This window comes from Panthera leo, chromosome D2 (assembly GCF_018350215.1).
Source record: "Panthera leo isolate Ple1 chromosome D2, P.leo_Ple1_pat1.1, whole genome shotgun sequence".
Taxonomy (NCBI): domain Eukaryota; kingdom Metazoa; phylum Chordata; class Mammalia; order Carnivora; family Felidae; genus Panthera; species Panthera leo.
Window position 1 is genome coordinate 19,295,145 of NC_056689.1, and position 13,453 is coordinate 19,308,597.

At 45.0% G+C, this 13,453-nt stretch overlaps 1 long non-coding RNA gene across 1 annotated transcript; it reads left to right on the plus strand.

Annotated features, from left to right (window-relative positions):
* Positions 1-758: 758 nt before the first annotated feature.
* LOC122201862 lies at positions 759-11,880 on the plus strand. The gene is made up of 3 exons (XR_006194351.1): positions 759-926; positions 3,408-4,020; positions 10,579-11,880. It is a non-coding gene; the product is annotated as an uncharacterized LOC122201862 (long non-coding RNA).
* The last annotated feature ends 1,573 nt before the right edge of the window (positions 11,881-13,453 follow it).

A 13,453-nucleotide genomic window follows, 5' to 3' on the forward strand; every position in this document is an offset into this window, starting at 1 on the left:
CTTATACATAATTTTTAAAAGGACTTTAGATATTTTTAATGTTTATTTATTTTTGAGAGAGGGAGCGACCGAGCGAGAGCATGATCAGGGGAGGCCAGAGAAGGAGGGAGGGACACACAGAATCCAAAACGTACTCGAGGTTCTGAGCTGTCAACACAGAGCCCGAGGCGGGGCTTGAACCCATGAGCTATGAGATTATAACCTAGGCCGAAGGTGAAACCTTAACTGACTGAGCCACCTCGGAGTCCCTAAAAGTCCTTTAACAAAAAAATCTCTTGTCTAAATTTTCCAGGTTGAATTATTTTTCAAGAGTGAGAGTGTTTTTGTAGAGTAACCATACACTTGCAAAAATAACTCCTCTGGCATCAGGCATGCTCTCCGAACCTCTGTGCTGGCCGTTGTGCCCACCTCAGAATGCCCTATGTAGTGAGCCCTAAGACAAGAGTCTATAATTATGTAAGACTGGACCTTTCTCTCGTTAACTTGTCAGGAAGAACGAGAAAGCTCCTCCAGAAGATGGGTTTTCTTTAATTTGTGGGAATTTTGTCTTTTAAAAGACTTCTCTGAAGATACTGAAGCAGAGCAAATACTTTGGCAAGACAAGTTTTGCACAGTGAAATGAGGCCCAAGGCCATGGGTGACTCCTTGTAGAAAGGAAATGTTTATTCTGAAACACCTACCAAAAACATTGGCTTCGGTCAGAACTTACAATAGATCTTTGCATTGAGAATTTGTTTCACTTTATTCAAAATGGGACCATTGCCCTGTTCTCTACCTACCCTTTTCAGGAAAGCCTGAGCTACCTACCCGCCGAGACAGGGTTCGTGCGTGTAAAGTTCATTCACTGAGAAGGTTGGGGCACAATGCGCCAAGACTAAAATACCAGAGCCTGAACCTGAAGATTGGCCAGGAGCAAGAGCCTACCTGTGAGTCACAAGGGCCTTTATATCCACAGATGGGAATGGCTTGAAACGTGGCCAGAGCTTGACACTTTGCTGACCATATTGACGTTGGGGTGCATGACGTTGCTCACGGAACTCCCTGGTATAGTTAGTGGGTGTTCCATTTCTCTTCATGCCAACAAGTCTTTTTCACTCCTTGGAACCCAAACTTGCCCAGGGAGTTGTGCTAGTAACAGCTCCAGCTTCTTTCTGTTCTCATCTTAGATGAAGAGCCTTAGCCCTCAGTGTATCTTTCAATTTCCTTTCACTTATCCTCACTGTGTGTTCATTGGGAGACATTCTGTGCTGGAGTCGGGCAACCTTTGTCTCCAGTTTTATTGGTGGAGTCTTGCCATGTTCCCATCAATTTGGAATCGCTTGAGGAACTGGTGTTCTGGTGTCTTCCAGATATACCTTGGGAAAAGGAGGTACTGGGGACATGAATGTGTGAAGCATAAGAGGCTTGCCTGTGGGAATGGGCAGGTGATATTGGGAGACAGTTGGTCTCACTGCTGTGGCAAAACTGATAGAGATGGGGCATTTAAGGCCACATTCAGAAGTAAAGAAAAAAATCACATAGGGCTGAAAAAAAATTATTCTTTTTTTCATAGTTTATTGATAAATTGGCTTCTTAAAACACCCAGTACTTATTCCAACTGCCCTTTTCAATGGCCATCACCCATTTTCTCTCCCCCCACCACCCATCAACACTCCATTTGTTGTCTCTATTTAAGAGTCTCTTATGGTTTGCCTCCAACCCTCTCTGTAACTCTTTTTCCCCTTCCCTTCCCCCACATTCTTCTCTTAAGCTTCTCAAGAAGCACATGTGAGTGAAAACATATACCTATCCTTCTCTGGCAGACTTATGTCGCTCAGCATACAACCTTCCCGTTCCATCTACATTGCTGCCAATGACTTGATTTCATTCTTCCTCATTACAGATAGGGCAGATTAACTCCCAGTGAGCACACATGAAGGTTGTTTTCAACCCTCCGAACAACTAATTTCCGATATCAATGAAAACATGTCCTCCTCAAAAAGTGGGGTGTTGAAGTCTCTTGTTGTGCAGGGACTATTACTGAGTTCTTTGCCCTGCCATAGACTGCTTTAAAATGCTGCCTTCGGAGACTCTCAGGGATCATGCATGCCCAGTTGTTTCGCCAGCAGGTGAACGTCAAAGAAATGACTCAAAAAACTAAATAGAAACAAACCCAGTCCTACAGACTGGGGTATCAACTCCTATTGTGACTCTGCCCTCCAGATCACCACTGCTTTTACCCAAGGATAGGAAAAGCTGCAAAGCTGGCAAGTGCCCAACCCCTGACACTGATGTGAGATGTAGGGTTTCTTTTGCTACATTCAGGCTCCCAAGTGTAGCTAAAATATGTTCTTTGCTCTATACCCCCACAGGTTTTCCATAGTCATAGGACCCCAAGCTTCCCTGGGGAATCGTGCCAGTCACTTCATTCACAGATTATTCCATTATCTGGGACAGGGTTTGGACCCAACTGCATCCCTTCTGACTCCCTTGATCCCTTTCTAAACAAGTATTCCAGTGAATGATTGAGATTCTTAGCCTGGAAATATGTCTCTACGATTTTAATTGTGGAGTCCTGCAACGTTGCCTTAGATACAGGGGAGCGCGGACAATGGGTTCTGCATGGGCTCACCTGTGACACCTCTCTTGGCAAGAGAAGGCAAAAAGTCTTCTGAAGTGGGGCAAGTGTTACTGGGAGGGAGCCATCTTCACTCCTGTGAATGGGAAGTTGGAGATCAGAGGTCAGAGTCAGTAATCATGTGACTGTTACTCAGAGAGTGGCCAGCATTCACAAGCAGCTAACACATGGCGATTCCCAAGGAAACATTGCCCTCCCTGAGACCTGTGTGCTTGTTAGCCTGCGGGCTGTTGTGACCCTGTCCCACAGGTCGCTGTGAGGTAACCACATGGTGAGAAGTCCAGTGTTGGAGCATGAGCATTGTTTACCCCAGGTGGTATGGCAGACAGTCCATTCAAGGACACGGGGACCAGAACCCAATTCCACAGACATGGCTGCCAGCCAGCACAAAGAAGCCAACATTGAGATAGGTCGCGAGTGCCTTTGCCCACTGGTTGTAAGTGGATGGCCAGAGCCAGAAGACTTCCTGCCCTACTTAGCTCAGGATGCAGTGCTCTTGTGACTAGTGCTTCCTTACATCCCAACCCCACAGTTTTTCCTTCTTACTCTCAGGACAAATAGCTTGCCTGAGAAATGGTGCTCATGTTCGCAGTCCCAGTTTCATTCCATTCTCATCTGAGGTGAAAAACTTAGGCACTTAGTGTTTTTCTTCTCACTTGTTATTATTGTGGTTATGATTATCATCATAATCATCATTTTTATTTATTGGCAAGTTCTTCCTTGTGGTGTTTGGTAGCAGGAGTCTGGAAGCCACCCTTCTGATTTTTAATTGTCAACTTTTTTATATCAGGTTCCCTGGATGTGGGAAAGCTTGGAAAATTAGTGCTTCATGGGCTTCCCTGGAAAACTTACACCGGCAACAGGAAGCAGGTACCCCAGTGCGTTGGAAAGCATTGAGCACAAGAGGTTTGCCTGCGGACAGAAGGCCGGGTGAAAAGCAGCCTGCCTTCCTTCTAGGGCAAAATGAATATATCAGCAGGAAGGAGTCAGGAGCAATGCAGCTGCCACCCAGACAGCAATATCCCAGCAGTTGGCAGCAAGCTCCCACACCTTTGTCCCACCTGGACAAATCTCTTTCTAATATCACTGAGGGAGCATTATCATCTTATTGAGAACCTGGTGCTTGGTAGGCTGTGGTAGGCATGCCAATGGTCACCTTGCTGACACCTTCCCCCTGCTGCCTGAAATGCCTGCACTCCTAATAGCTGAAGTGTTGCCTTTGCACATTGCAATCTCAGAGCTGGTCAGCCAAGAAAAGGATCAAAGTGGACAAGACCAGAGCCCGGTTCCACTCATGTAAGTGTTAGCTCCGAGGCAACACCATCACCTAATTACCCCTGCCTTTATACATTGAAGGAAAGAGCTGGAAGACAGGTGAAGGCCAAAAGACTTCTTGACCTGAGGTAAGAATGTACAGAGCTTGCAGAAGGGATCTCAGGTATAGCGTGATAAAATTTTGCGGGGTGATGGTGTGGTTTGTGTGGTTAAGAGCTGACGTCCCGGAAAGCATTCTTGAAGACTTCTTTGGTGCACAGAGGTGATTTTATTAAAGCAGTGGAATAGGACCTGTGGGCAGGAAGAGCTGCCTGCACTGGGCTTATGAAGTCTGGTTATACCCTAGGGGTTTGGGGAAGGTAAAGTCTAAAGGCAAGTTTCCAAGGAGACCTTCATCAGCTAAAGACTCACAGATCAATGGAAGCCGAGCTTTTGTCAAACTAAGGTAATTTCTCCCTCTAGGAAAGCAATTAAGATAGGAAGATCTTGGAGAACAATTTTCCTCTGCCAGCTTCAAATAATGGTCAACTACTACAGATTACAAAAAAATTCAAATTTAATGTTTTGAATGTTTATTTCCTTTTTGGGAGAGAGACAGAGAGGAGGAGAGAATGAGTCTGGGAGGGACACAGAGAGAGAGAGCGACAGCATGCGAAGCAGTCTTCAGGCTCTGAGGTGTTAGCACAGAACCCGACATGGGGCTGGAACTCAGGAACCCTGAGATCATGAGCTGGGCCAAAGTCGGAAGTTTAACCCACTGAGCCACCAAGGCACCCTAGGTAATCCTATTTGATCTGACATTTCCTTCTTGCCTTTATTCCCCCCCCCCCCCATCACTATGGAGAGGTGAGTGATACAGGCCCATCAGGAAATTGAGTAGTTTTCTGGAGATGAGACTGTTAACATTGCCTTTGTCTTGTAATTTCCTAAGATACTGATCAAGGTTGGGGCAGAAAGAGGGTGAGAGGATCCAAAGCAGGCTTCATGCCATGAGTTGAAAGCCAGATGCAGGGCTTCAATTCATGACCTTGAGATCATGACCTGACCCGAAATCAAGAGTCAGCTGCTTAACCCACTGAGCTACCCAGGCACCCCAACACTTGCTGATTTTCTGTCTTTATTGGTTCCCACCAGGCACATTGGGCTTGTCCATAACTCAGTGTAAACCCAGGGAATGGTGGAGAGCTCCCATTCTGCTACCATGCTACCTGAAAGCAACCATTTGCTGATTTACAAAAAGATCCATTGACCCCCTTTCACTTATCACTTGGTGCTTAAAAGGCGGCAGTTGGCATGGTAAGAGTTATGGAGCATGAGCCCGACTGAGAGTAAACCGCAAGTTAGCCGCCCCCTGCCACCCCATGGGGGATCTGAGGAATATCCCTTGGACACCCCTGCTACCCAAGAACAGGGGCTTAAGCCCTTGCCGTGCTAATGTCGGAAACAAAGGCACGGGAAAAATTAAATTCCTTATGCCTTTAGGCCTTTGACAACACCTTGAAACCAGCACAGTGACCTCCAAGAGCTCAGCTGCCTAGATAATGGCACTTTGACGGGGGCAAAAGAGAACTGTAGCCTAACATTACCCCAACATCCAGGACCTTGTAAGTCCACTTCCTTTCCCTCAGTTTCCCCGATATACACGGGCAATCAACTTGGGACACGGGATCCAACTTACGGTCCCTGATCTACATCTAAAGGGTCTCATGACACGTTTCATTAAGGGTTAATAGTGTTTCCCAAGAGTTATGCCCTGAAGGTGCAGGAAACCTTGCTTCCAAAATTTCTTATTCTATCCCTGACCTCCTGCCAACCTGAAGGAATATAATGATGAGTTAGCTGTAGGACCCCAGCACAGCTCTTCCAGGCATTAAGAAAGCCACCTTTTTCACCAAAGACGTCTTCCAGAATTCTGTGTTGGTCATCAGCTGTGGACCAGTCCACCATCATCCCCAAATATCAGCATTTTGGTGTCCGAATGTGGGGCTTCGAATCTTCTCACCTTGACTCTGTGCTTCAGTGTCAATTTGGTATGTTTTCTCTTTCATTTACTCTCATTTCAGAGGATTTTTGAGAAGTAGGGTCTTATGGGAACACTTTTGCGGGGATTGCTCTGGCTGCAATCCTCGAGGCTGCGGCGACTCTACGGGGAGGAGAAAGCCTGCCTTTTGGTTGGAAGTTAGGGCCTTGGCCAGAATGGCAGTGAGATGCAGAAACTTGACGCCCTCTCTTTATTCCTTTCCGTGTCTAAAGTTGTCTGTCTTGGGCAGTGGACAGCCACTTAAGTGACTACCATGTCTGCCAATCTTAAGACTCCCGTGTGTGAGGATTCCTCCTCATTGATCTAATGTGACCCCCTCCGTATCTCTGGGGTAGCCTCTTCTGCATGCCAGATCTCCACTGAGAGCTGACCGAAACCAGTACCTGACTGAATTAAAACCCAACAGGGCGCCATTTCCTAGGGAGGTTCGCTGTGAAGACTACGCGGGTCAGAATGTCACTTATATCATGATGGATTTCTCTCTTTTCTGTTTTCCCTCAATGTCCTCTATTAACTACTACTTAAAATTGGGTCATTTCCCCTTGTCAAACTCTTCTAGTATTTCCATGGGTTGAAAATGGCAGTTACTTCTCTGCCTTCTCAGCAAAGGAGACGCGGGTCTGTAAGTCAGGCACCCATCTGTTGTCTAGAATGCAATGGGGAAGCCGGTGGGGGTGGGGAGGCTAGCATCCCTCCTTCAGGAGCCCTTCGCCACCTGGTTGGCAGTCATAGTGATTTTGTTCAAGGGATGTCTCGGGTCGCTTTGACACTTCGGGAACCCCTGACATATTCTGTGTGGGGGATGCTACTGGGGAGTCGGGATGGATTCTAAGGGTAATGGACCTTCTCTCTCCCCTTTTCTCTCGAGGTGGAACATGGGAGTTCCTCTTTGGTCCGCAAGGATTCTCCCTTAGGATGCCTTTTGAACCCACTGGAAACAGTTGGGTTTGCAAAATGTGGAAAGGACTGATCCTGTAACACTGCATGGCTTTACTAAACAGGGCAAATGGACGGCTGTTGCCCTAGGTCCAGCCCTTGGTGGCTAATGGGACACAGGGGCTTCTTGCAGAATGTGTTTGGTCAGTAGCTAAGCAAGTGAGCTCCCCCTTGATATGTTGGATGAAATTTGTCTAAATAGGCCTCCTCCTGAGAGAACTCAGAACTCAGTCACTGAAGGTAAGAGAGGCAATCCTTGAAAGGGTAACACGGACGCTTCCTCTCTGCATGATAGATATGAGGGCCTCTCCCTCATTCCTTTCGTGAGTTAGGGGCTATAACTGGAGACAACTGTGCTCAGGTTACCTCAAGATGGAGACTTTTAAGGAAATTTCCCAGGCAGCTGCTGAAAATCCACTAATTTCGGGGAAATTCCCTGTCTTTTCCGGCCTGACTTGAACTGCCTTATTCCACTTTGGTGGAACAAAAGACATGGTGTCAGCTCTTCTGTCCCAGCTGACAAGATTAGACCCGGGAAATTTTCCTTCTCTGCCTTCTGCTGGCACCCCAAATCTTCTGCCTTTCCCATCCCCTTCCTCCTGTTTCTGTGCCAGCTTGTGTGGGGCCTATAGAACTGGTTCCCTTACCACCCTCAGTGCCTTAGGCACCATCGGCCCCTCTTCCCACGCTAAATATCAAGGGAAAAAGAGCATTCCCTTGCACCACGCACTTCAGGTTCTTGGAGCCCACTGACATCTCTGGTAAAAACTGAACGGTGGAACAAATGAGTGTAGGTCTTTTCTGTGGGTGTAGGTGAACCAATTCCGTGTTTCAGCTAAATGAAGTTTGCTGGTTTCATTAAGATAGACTTGTCTTTAGAGTTATCAGCATTCAGTGTGAAAATTTATTCTATCAATCTTTATGAAAGGTCAAATATGCTCAATGGATCTCGATTGCAATTTGTCACCAAATGAGGACTTGAAATAATGGTTAATTTCAACTGTCTTAAATGGTTAATTACTTGGGTAATTCTGAAGATAACTTTCAAAGTCTTTGGAAACCTGAGACTTTAGACTTGTGCTTTTAAGTTTACACGGTGAATGACAAGACGTTCATGGGACATCTATGTCCTTTCCAAAGAGATTGCAGGGGAAATCTTTCATTATTGGACATAGAAGTGGTCTTTTAACTTCTTTCTTTTCTACTTTTTATGTTTATCCTTTTTGAAGAGAGAAAAGACAGAGAAACAGAGTGTGAGTGGGGGAGGTGCAGAGTGAGAAGGAGACATAAAACCGAAGCAGCCTCCAGGCTCTGAGCAGTCAACACAGAGCCCGACGTAGGGCTCGAACCCATGAACGGCTAGATCGTGACCCGAGCCGCAGTCGGACACTTAACGACTGAGTCACCCAGTCGCCTCTGTGCTTTTAATGCACAGGAACTTATGCAGAGGAACTCCTTAATGCATAGGAACTAAGGCTATTTGGACCTATTTGAAAACATGCTTTGTGCTTAACTGACTCATGAATTAGCCATCTAAAGAATTCTGGTGCAAAGAGTTCTCAACTGCTTATTAAGTTTTCATTGGAGACTAAGGTTCTAAAAGTTAAAATTCTGCTAAGACTGATGGAAATAAGGAAAGCAGTTTTGTTGGAAAATAGGAGGTTGTAAGAAAGATACAAAGAATGGCAATACATTTTTTGTTGAGGGTAAAAGAAAGAAAATTGGATTAAATGGGTTGTTTGGAAAGAACTGACTTGGGACAAAACCTGAAGGCAAAGGAAAGTTGTACCAGGTTCATGAAGGGAAATCTTTGGAAAGGAATTTTATGGGTGGTAAAGCTGGACTAAGTTTGCCGTCTACGGATTTTACTACACTGATATAAGTTTAAAATCCTGTTTTCTTATGTTTTGGAAAGACAAAGTTTTCCTGGATTGTTGATCTGCTCTTCATAAGAAAATGTAAACAAAGTTTTGTTTTGTTTTTTTCTTTGTCTTTTGTATGCCAGGAAAACCAAAGCTTTGGATATGTTCTTTGTCAAGTCTGATGACTTAAACCGAAAACTTCTCAATGGTAAAGGAGTTAGGTTTTGCTAACAACTATAAAATGTTCCCTATTTGCCTTTGGAATCTCGTCTTGCCGTCTCGGTTAAATATCAACTTAAATTTTATTTTTTATCATTTATTTTTGAAATTCAGAGAGATAGAACATGAGCAGGGGAAGGGCAGATAGGGAGGCACAGAATCTGAACCAGGCTCCAGGCTCCAAGCTGTCAGCACAGAGTGTGACGTGGGCCTGGAATTCACAAACCACGAGATTATGACCCGAGCTGCAGTCAGACGTCTAACCAACAGAGCCACCCCAGTGCCCCAATAATTTAAAGTTTCACATTGGAAATGATCTGTAATTCTATCTAGGATGTGCTCTATCACTTCCTAAGGCTTGAACGAACTTTCCCAAGAATTCAATTGTAAATGAAGTCTTTTTGACCAATTAGGCCTTTTTATGTGGCATGTATGCTAAGTTGCTTGGAGAAGCGTTGTCAATGGTAAACCTTAGGTTCTCTTGCTTGGGTTAATGCTGTAACTGCTCAAAGACAGGCAATGCTCAAGTTTTAATTGGTTCTGCTCTAAGGTCTTCACTTGATATTCTTTGTATCACAGTGTTATATGCCACAGAAAGAACCGAATGCCCTTGTCAGTTGCGTCATCCTGAAGTCTCATCAGATCTCTAACACTATTTCTGAGACTTTAACACTTGGTATTGTTCTTCTCTCACAAAACCTTTTTGGTCTTGTAGGAAACTCACAAAAAAACCACTTTTAGGAGAAATACAAGAATTTGAAAACTTTCTGGCCTGGATAGGCTATAAAAATTCAGTCTGGAGATACCTTAGAAGGGATTCCAGCAAAATACACTTTCAAAGATCCTTAGGATCAATGACTCTTCTTGCAGAGTTTATGGAAATAAATGAGGCCAAGTTTTTCAAGTGGTGTTTTGCAAATGAATTAGTCTGGATGGCTACTTTTGGGCAATGAGGGCTTTTAGAGAGAAAATCTACATTTCAGCAATGCACATTTACAGATGTTAAATCCTAGGTGTCTTTAAATGTTTGCCTAAACTACACGTGAAGTAACCTTGAGAGATCCTGTCACAGTACCACAGGTATGGACAACCTTGTTGTTCTGTGGGCATAGTAATAAGACCCACCCTGGGTATAATCTTTAAACAGCTTGAAAATGGGATGGGTTTCCCCAACAACTGTATGCAAAGTCTTTTCTCACTGTATACCTATCAAGGGACAGTGCTCTAGTATTCACTTGTAGCTGAGTTAATTTGTAAATCTCTAAGTATGCAAACGATGTCCTCCCTACACCTGATCTGACAGTTACTCGAAACTCACCCCATATAAACCCCCAAGACCTGGTTTATTCACAGGATGGAATCTCATGCAACAGGGGATTTAACTCTGAAATAAAAAGCCCTTAATGCATCATATTATGTCTTCCAACTGCAATCATTTAGAGGGGCAATCTTCATGGGCTCCCGTATCGAAACAAAACCTCTACCCACTTTACAGGAAGTCAGTGGGCAAACGAGTGTGCCTTATTATTCCGAGGAACCTGTACGAGACCTCAAACCTCTCTTAGGATGGTCCCACCTTTCTTTTTCACTTTCCTTTCTCAATTCCTACTAACGTTTCCTTCTTACAGATGGGCCATTCGAAGGATCACTGCAGACATTTGAGTTCCCAACTGGAAAGACCAATCGGATTCCTGCTGCCTGTTCCCACTTCCATCTGAGGATGCTTCAAACCTCACATCTAAAAACCTCACTGGCAGCACTGGTAGACACGGGGTTTGGAATCTGATCTGACAAAATATTGTGTATACATTCTAGATTACCACCGAGAGAATTCTGGATTTCTGACTGACATGAATACTTCAATTGATTTAAACAATGCCTCTCTTTCCTTTAGTGACTGGCTACACTCCTGGACTTGAGCGTGTTTGTCAACTACCAAAGGACTTTGGGCTTCTCTCTTGTTTTTCTAACTAGGCTTTGCAGGGTTCTCCCATGCCTATCTGCCTGGTGCCGACTCCATCACTACAATTACTTGCCAAACGATGAGACTTTCTACTCAAGAAAGCCCACTTTGAATTCAGCTGCCCCTGCCTTTTGTAACTCTTTTACATGTTGCTTAAGAAACCAATAAGGATCCATATAGGTTAGGACGACTTACGCCTCTACCCAGTACAACGAAGCTACAGAAGATGAAACCTTCTACCTTCATCAGTCTTCAAGGTTTCAGGGTTGACGTTATTCAGTGAGGATATGATGAGGGAGCATAAGGCAGACTGAGGGATAAAGCACAAGCTAGCCCCTCTTCCCACCCCGGGGGGGGGGGATATTATTGTTTTTCTGTGGACACTCTTGACAACCCAAGTAGAGGGAAAAGGGGCTTAAGCACTTGCCATGGTAATGTGTGATACAGCAAATGCAAATGAAATTCCCTTACTGCCTATAGCCCACTGACAAGTCCCTGAAACGGACAGAGTGAGCTCCTTCTAGAAGCTCAGCTGCTCAATGATGGTGATGACACTTTGCTAGGGTCAAAAGACAACCTTAGCGTAACATTATCCCAACAACGAGGGCCCTGCAGGTCAACTTCTATTAATTCAAATGGCCCAAGATATAAGCTGGCAGTCTTACTCCAAGCTTAAGCACCCCCGATATACATTCAATGGATCTCATGACTTGGGTTTTATTAAGTGGCATTTCCCTAGCCACACTTAGCCCCTCAAGGTGCTGAAAACTTGCTTCCAACACTGCTTAGAGACTTACCCTATCCCTGATGCCCTGCCATCCTGATGGTGTGTAATAATGAGTTACCCTTCAGGACCCCAGTGCAGTTCTTCCTGCATGTGGGTTCTGTCCCCATCATTTAATAAAATCACCTTCTTTTTATGAAAGTTGTCTTAAGGAAATCTTTCTTTGTCTTGGGCTATGGACCACCCCAACCATCACCGCCACTCTTCATCAGTTTGACAACAGAACACCAACCATTGGTGGCTACAGATGCCTTCACCATGCAGAGCAGACTCTTCATCCATTGGCAATATTCTTCAGGATGTGCCACATGCCGGACACCGCCCACTAAAGCACTGCTACAGCAGAGCCACTCTCCAAATACCTGAGCCAAAAGCTGGTAACTAGGTGTCACTACTGGCTTCAAAGGACAGGGCAACAAAAGCCAATGCCAGAAAATTTCCACCCCTGTCTGAAGAAACAGTGCAGGAAGTCTCCCTTGGTACTAGCCCATACATGGTTCTTACTCCTGAGGCAACCATTCTGTCAGGATACCGTGCTCGTTCGTTGCTTCATTCATTGCTCTATCGCATTCTCTCGTGTTAAGTAAGAAAGAACTTTGGTCTTCTCTGTATCCTCCATCCTGTTGCTCTTTTCCAAAAAAGTTCTCCCTGGTGTCCACTCAGGACAGTGTCTCAGAACCATTTTTTCTACTTTTAACTGGAGTGTCAGGCTATATTCTTGTCACTGCGGGGTCCCTTCGGCCACAGGATCCCTCAACAATTGACTTTCTGTCCTCTGTGGACAAAGTTAAGCCCAGGGCATTTCAAATTGCCCAGGAGGAATGCCTATGTGGAGTCAGCGTCACCGATATTGGGAGGGAGCTATCCTCTCTTCTGGGATAAGAAGCATGTGGAGGTAGATATTTCCGTCTCAGCTTGATTCCATAATGTGGTGAACTGAAACACTTTTGCTCTGTTTCTAGCCATTCTGATTATCCTGACCATAGGGATAACCCTGTATTGGGTCTCAGGCAAGGACAATGAGGCTGTCCCCCACATAGTGTGTGCTGGCCACTCCTAACCAGCTCTGAATCTGGTCTGTGCTAAACAAGAGCAGTTTCTGAGATCCCAAAGGAAGGATTGCCTTCCTGAGAGTACATGGTGTTTGGTTGGCTGGTATAAGAAATAATGGCTAGCCAACTTGTTTCCCTCCCTGGCCATTAAAGATTTCATTCTGAAGAGCAGTTGCTTCACCATGGGCAGGATTCTCGAGGACCTGCTTAGCACAGAAAGAGACCTTTCAAGAATTACAGCACCCCAGCCCTGTTCTAAACATTTGAACTTTCGCCTGCAACACAAGCCTGTTACCTTGGAATCACTGTCTTCTCTATCCACTGACAGGATGGCAAGGGAAAACAGTGAACTCCAGAAGCTTTCCCTCTCTTTCTGAAGTAAGAACTCGGGCATCTTGCTTTTGGGTTCCCACTGTAGACGACAGAAGCTTTCCTTTGCCCCACTCTTTTGTGTTTCTTATCTATCTGTATCTTATTCCTGGGACGATCATCTTTCCAGGGAGTTGTCCTAGTCATTTTACCTCATTTTCTGGACCACATTCTTCCTTGGGGGACACCACCAGATAGCTAAAGCAGAGTTAATACTTTTCTTACTCAATGTGTTCTAAAGAATAGAAATGAAAGGGAAACTTCCAGACTCATTCTACGAAGACAGCTTTACCTTGACTCCGAAACCAGAGACCAAGAAAAAAAAGACTACAGAA